Source organism: Charadrius vociferus, unplaced genomic scaffold, assembly GCF_000708025.1.
Source record: "Charadrius vociferus isolate BGI_N301 unplaced genomic scaffold, ASM70802v2 scaffold858, whole genome shotgun sequence".
In the NCBI taxonomy this organism is placed as follows: domain Eukaryota; kingdom Metazoa; phylum Chordata; class Aves; order Charadriiformes; family Charadriidae; genus Charadrius; species Charadrius vociferus.
This window is the reverse complement of record NW_009649724.1, coordinates 450,691-457,756: the sequence shown is the minus strand read 5'-3', so window position 1 is coordinate 457,756 and position 7,066 is coordinate 450,691.

Sequence of the window (7,066 nt, the reverse complement as noted above, 5' to 3'; positions counted from 1 at the left end):
CACATCACTTGTGTCATGAAATCACAGTTTTTTGTGGTACCCTGATGGACGGATGAATGGATGGATGGACAGACTATGGGTGAAAAAGACATTAGAAGTAGCTTTTTTTCTAATGGAAGAGCTTCTTCATTACGGAAAAGGAAGGCCAAGCAAAACTCAAGGAGAAACATGACTGTTAAAGTTGTGAGGGGGTTTGAGTATCTAGATCCAGTGCTGGATTTGGTTCTCTTTTGCTGGTTGATGTTGACAAATCTATTTATTTCTGGGCACATTTTATAGTGTGCCCAAAATAGAGGTAGGGAGCTCTCTGGCTGCTGCTGCTATTCTTTAGGTTACCACAGATTTCGTCCGAAATCTGCTGAAGCTCACAGAAGAAAATCCCGTGGCTTACAAAAGCCTTTGGGACATCTGTATAAATCAGTCTGACTCTTTCATGATGGGCTAAAGGATTGTTTTACGTGTGTGCTCTGGTTCAATACGGCAACATGGGGGGAAGGATCTGGTTCTCTGCATTGGGTTTCAGCATCTGTAAGATAGAGGCAGGTTTTATAAGCTGTGGGCTGCACAAGACACTGTGAATAGTCATTTTTTTTGCGCTAAATATTTCAAAGGTCAGTCACTGAGGTCAGGCATCTCAAATAGGAACCTAAACAAAATTGCCTTGAATTTCAAAGGTGGTGTTAAAATCTGTAGCTCTGAGGATCAGCTGGAACTCAGTATTTTTGTCAAACTGGGTTGCTTTTGTTAGACTTTATATGGATGTTGTTGCTTAACTTAACAAACCCAAGCCTAAATGTCTTTGGCTTTAATATTCCTAATTAAAGGTGTAGGCATTTTGGATAAGATCCCACACTATATGAAATGCCACTGCTCCCTACTGAACCTGGCTTAAAATTAGTAATACTATCTCCAACGTTAATTAAAATCACAGAAAATAAACCTTCTGTTGAAAAACAACTAGAAGGACTGAAGATTTAAGATGGCTCTGCATTGTGTGTGATCACTAATTGTAATTGAGTTCATCTGTGCTGCTCCTGAGGTTAAAAAAAAAATGCCCAAAAGTATCTATCAATGTAAAATTGAGATACAGTGGGGGATGGAAAAAAGTCTAAAATGGGATTTTTTCTAAGTATTGGAGGCAACATCAGCAGGTTTTTAAGTATGTAATTTATAGGGGAAATGACTCAAATGAAATTAGGCACTTTAAAAAATCAGCAAAGCGTTGAGGGCATAATAACCTTTGAAGAATTTTAAAAGCCCTTTCATATTCGTATTATTAGAGTTCCTCAATCCTGTAATTTTACTTCCTTTTTTTTTTTTTTTAATGGCACAGCTCCTAATATCAAGTGATTATTTCAGAATCAATGAGTTTCATTAGAAAAACCGAAGTCAATCCATATCCTTCCTGGTTGGGGAGAAAAGCTTAAGAAAACAACTTATGTGTATCCTAAAACCTTAGAGACCCCAACCAAAAAAATTTCAAGTTTTAATGTTCTGGTTATTAAATTTTAAGCGGATCTCATGAGCTTCTGCCCTTATTCATAAGTCCTAAGCTTTGCAGTCCACTATTGCAGTAGGTGCAAGATCGAGAGAAAAAGGGGTCAGGAACTCCAATTCTTCCATCCCTCCAACTTTGTGGCAGTTACCCACAGGAATTAAACATATATGACAGTTTATGGTGAGGGTGTGGATAATTTTCTGTATCCCTCCCTGCCATTAACAGGGAGACCTGCAAAGGCATTTTTGGCGGCAATCCACTACCATTTAAAAATCTACTCACTGTATTGAAGTCCCCATCATTTTCCTCCTCTCTTCTCTCAAATCAAAGTGGCTTGAATTAATTCAGACATTACTCATACAGAAAAGGCAAAAAAGTTTGTACTTGCTGAAAAAAACCTTCTCTGTGAGCATTCTAATGCACTGTTGTTTTTTGGTTGTTTTTTTTTTTTTTATTGCAGTATTTGACACTTGATCTTTGTGATACATGAGAAGTGTTATATTAGATCAGATAAAAAGACCCATACGGACCATTATTTTTTCCCGTTCCGTGGCCAGCAGTGAGTGCTTAAAACCAGTATAAAAGCAGACATGCAGAAGTCGTCTTCCTCTGCCCATACCTTTGCAGCATTCAGCAACGGGCAGTTTAAATACTTCTTGAGCCAAAAAGTGCATCTGAAGGACTGTGATAGATAATCTCTGAACCCACTTTCGCCTTCTCCCTTTGCAACACCCTGCCTCTATGACTTCCACACCGCAGTTATTTGCTGTGTGAAAAAGTTCTTCCTTGAGCTTGTTTTAAGGCTTTTGCCTCCTGCACCAGCTGTAGGACCCAGGCAGCCTCTTACGTTGCTTGTGGCCAAAGCAATGTGTAAAATGGTAACTGAGACTGTCAGTATAATACACTAGGGACCTGCAGATCGAGCAATGGAGGACCTTTACTAAGACCAGAACCACATGATCCTGGGTAAAAGCCAAATAAGTGACAGCCTCACACCTTGTCCGTTTCCATGAGGAGTATGCATTTTATGTGGCCTGAAAATCAACCCCGTTTTCCTGCCTGAGAGCTGTAAGTTTGCCAACAAAACATGCATTTGTTGTTGCTGAGCTGAAAATGTTCTGCTTTCAAATTTGGATTTAATAGTGGGTTTTATTTATTTTTAATAGTGGGGTTTCTGAAGCAAACTGAAAATCCTGATAAACTCTTCTACTGAACATTTCAGCCTTTCCTTGCCTTTGTAATAGCAATTGTGGTTTGCTCAGGATTTCTGAAGGGTCACCTGGAGGCAGGTTGATTTTGTTTTCCTCCAGACTGTTGCTGGTGGAAGAAAGGTAACACCACTGAATAAACTCCCTTCTGCCTTTGACCCAAAGATTGCAAACACCCTTCACAAAGGGGCTGGAATTTGCTTCAAAAAGAGTCAAACAATAACCTTTCAATGGATTCCATCACTTCCGTAATAAACAAAACATGATTCCCTTTCAAGCTTATCTGTGTGCCAAGTTCTGTGGTTACCATACAATAGCTGTATTGTTCTTGTATGCTGCAGGCTAAAATGTATTTCGGTAACTGCTGCTCTTTATAACACAATTGTCTGATGACAGTTATTCTAGCAAACCATTAACTCCTTCAGCCTGAGAGGAATTTCTTCCAAGCAGGCTGGATGAGCCTCAAGAAGTTGATTTCTCCCACTGAGCATTGAGTAGAACAGAAAGTAACATAAACTCGGGACTCTCAGTGTTAGATAACATGTAAATTATGGTGACTCACAGTGGAAAATCGTAGATAAAAATTACACAAAGACTTATTTAACCACCATCTTATGATTTTTTTTTCCCCTGTACGTGAGTGTGTGAGATATACTCACACGTACTTCAGGATAATGATACTATTTGTCCAGCCCCCTGCCCCGCAGCTGTCTTGGAAGATATGAGAAACAGAATACAACTGTACATACATATTCATATTCAGCTCACATTCCCCACTGAGGCATGAATGAACCCTGAAACGGTTTTAATCACTGGTACGTTTGTGACAAATACGCTAATTCCCACAGTTACGCTCTCATGAAAAAGCTTGCTGGTTTTTGCTAGAGTGCCTTGGTTACTAATGGGATATTCCCATTTTACAGTTCGGAAAACAGGCAGAGGGAAAACCCAAGAAGTTAGTGGCTAATCCTAAGCAGTGAGAAGACTGGAGATAGGGTCAAGGCGGTGGTTTCCCAGGCATCCCTCCTTGAACTAAACTATGAGAGCCACACAAGCCTACAAGAGCTGCTGGCAAGAAGGCCAGAACAAACCAAATATCTGTCTCTTCATGGCAGGAAACATTGAAAACAAGGTGGTTTTTTTCAGTGTGTCCGTGTGGTATTTTTGCAATTCAAGCTCAATTCACAGGCAAACTCTGACAACAAACCAAAAAGAAGAGCCAAATATGTTAACATGAGTGGGAGACCAATTCCAGCAGTGACTGAGAGTTTAAGGACAGGAGATGTTTCTTTCTCCTGGATCAGTAAAGCCCATGCTAAGATCCTAAACTAGGCTACGGAAATGTGCCAGTGAGGAGAGAAAACAGCTTGGCAAAAACAACAAAAAAAGATTTTAATTTCTGAATGACACAGGTTCATAAATAAGTCCCAGCAACTGTGGCTGGATTTCTAGAGAAAGGCTGAAGAGAAGGAGTTTCCATGTTACTCATCCTGCCCATCTCCCAGACAGCACAGAATTCTTCCCGGTAGTACTGTCTCATTTGCTTTCTTCAGCTCAGCATTCAGAGGCTCAAGGAACAAGGCCAGCCGACCTTACAATTAGAAATGTTCTTCCTAATATTTTGCTGTAATTTGTCTCTGCTTATTTTCATGCATTAGCCTTTATGAACTTCACGAGGCAACCTTAATTGCATTCCCTTCTGGCTGCTTAAGGAAGGACATTTTTTGCATGGACTGAAGGCAGGGTTTGAAGCCAGGGCTCTCAGAGCCAGAGGACAGAGCTTTGGCAGTCACATCAAGGGAGCATCTCTACTAACTGGTAACAGTGCTGGGCTGTTAGTCCTTCCTACCAACCACTTCCCCAGTGCATAATGCTCCAGCAAGGGCATGAGGTTCTCATCCCTGTCACTCAGCCAATGTACGTTTTATTCCCTCCATTCATTCATTGCAGCTTTTCTCTGGAGTTCCTTGCTTTGTCGAGAGCTCTCTGCTGTACGTACTTCAGCAGAACAAAGTCTTTGATGTTTTTTTTTCTTCCTATGCATTCCGGAGCGCCTGAGCTGGGATTTTTACAGCACCCTGATGTCTGAGCTTCCCAAAACAACTTTGGTTTTAAAAATCACCTTGTTTTGCAAAGATCTAAATCGCTTAACTTCCTTAGCCTCACCTGAAAACCCCATCTGTGAAAGACTTCGTAAGTTAGAGCTCATCTATAATGTCCATGCTGTGCATGCTGAAATGCAGCTCAGTGTGGGGCCAGTAACTTGCAGAGGGAGATGAATCGCATTGTACATACACGGCATGTTACAAGGGCGAATGTTTCTGTCTTTCTAGGAAGCCCTATGGGTAAACAGTTTCCAGTCCTGCACTCCCATTTGCCACGCAAAGCCCATTTCTGTGTGGGATGGTGAAGCGGGCAGTTCTTCTGTGCTACAGTCCCCATCTTTCCTTGAATTTTCCCTGTCTGTATTCGCATGATGTTACCTCTCTGTTCCTTAGGTGGAGCTTTTTGTAGTCAAGGGCATCAATATGCAACAGTGCTTACTAGCTTGTGACCTTGATGTCAGAAGGAGGCTTTTTGGTTCTACCAGGAGATGCATTATTAATACAGATATCATAACAACTAGCTGTGAGTAACCAGAATTTTCTTCCCTTGTACTATGGTATAAAAAGGTCTGTGAGGATAGATCAAGTGGCTTCATTTGCTGTGTCTAAGCTAGAGCTCCTTAAAAATGCTGGCATTTTCAAAACTTCAGTAATTTTCTTATTAACTTGAGAAAGGTTTTTTTAAATGGTGAGCATTTTTTATAGCCTGTCAACAAAATCTGATTGTGGTTGTGCTGTATGGGGACCAGCAGATTGTGGAGAGAGACAGAAAATGTATGCTAGGCTCATTTTAGGTTTGCGGGAGGCAACTCATAAACAAATACACATGAAGAGCCATTTACAGGAATGATATATTCAGCTTTCAAGGTGTCAATGTATGTGTCTGTCCTCAGTGCATAAGTCTATAGTTCCTTCTCAGTCCAGACCTCCGTCAAGCTGCAACTGTTTTTTTCGATCCTGTTGGAACCTTTCTGATAATTTTTTTTCAGCGAATCATTGCTTTTCATCTTCTAGCATTGCTAATTGCCTGATTCTCTCTGAAACTAAATCCTATTCACACTAAATTCAGTGGCAAAACCTCCAATCTTTTGTTTGTTTGTTTGTTTAAAAGAAAAAAAGCCAAATTGCTTGCTAAGAATTTTTCCTAACAATTTTAATTTGCAACAATTTTTATAAGAGGGAGTAGAAGGTAGAGAAGTGTGGCAAATGGAGGATTCAGCATTGGGGTTTGTGTAATTTACTCCGTCCCCTGCAGCAGGAACATTTGTACCTGGGTACCACAGTGATTAGACGTGTGATAGATGGGAAGAGAAACTGGCATTGAAATTTGGGTTCGTTAAGGAACATTCACAGGGCTGTAAATCAGGCCTAGGAACGGTTTTTGAGTTTTGGTTGTAGATAGATGAAGTTTCATGAAAAAAGCCTCTAGGATCCCACGGAAATGGTATGCTTTAATCCTTAAATAAAAAGTATAGAAGCCAAGAGTCTAATAAGCCTTCTGAAATGTGAGTCCTTCCTGGCCTCTCATCATGTCACTGAGGGGACGGTGCAAATCTGCTTTTGTATTGTTGCAAACTGACATTTTCATGGTGCATAAATAGGCCTGAGAAAACTCCAGAATGAGAATAACCTCTCGCAACCCCCAAAAAAGTTTGATCAAGGCAAGCTCAATTGTCTGTATCAGACAGAGGAGTTAAAAAGCCAAAAAAAAAACCAACCCACTTGCAAAAGCAGGGAGAAATGTAAAGGCTAAAGGCTGCTCTAACCACTAAGTATCAACTTCATCGCCCACCCGCTTCCCACACACAACTAGAAATAACTTTAAATAATTTATTTAAGTGTTTCTGTATTGCAGTTACATATTTAATGACTTAAAGGAACAGTGTTTCGCTTAAGAATAAATTTGAATATTCCATAATTTGAAGGTAAGCATTACTCCTGCACCCTCTTTTTTGAGAATTTCAGGATGCTTTACAGCGCTTGGTGTATTAAACTCTACGCTGCTGTCTCAGGTAGTCATTACCCCTATTAACAGAGAGAAAACCACAGTGCAAATGCGTTTAGTAACTAAACTTAGAACATGGTAATTCAGCGAGAGAACAAAGAATGAGCTAATTCCCCTGTCCTGCTCGCTGAAAATTAAAAGAATAAAAATATCTCTCATCTTTCTTCTGCTCCTATTGTTTGTTGCCTCAAGAGTTGTCTTTTCATAGATAATGATATATTTAGGGACTTAAGGGCGAAAAGTTAAGCAG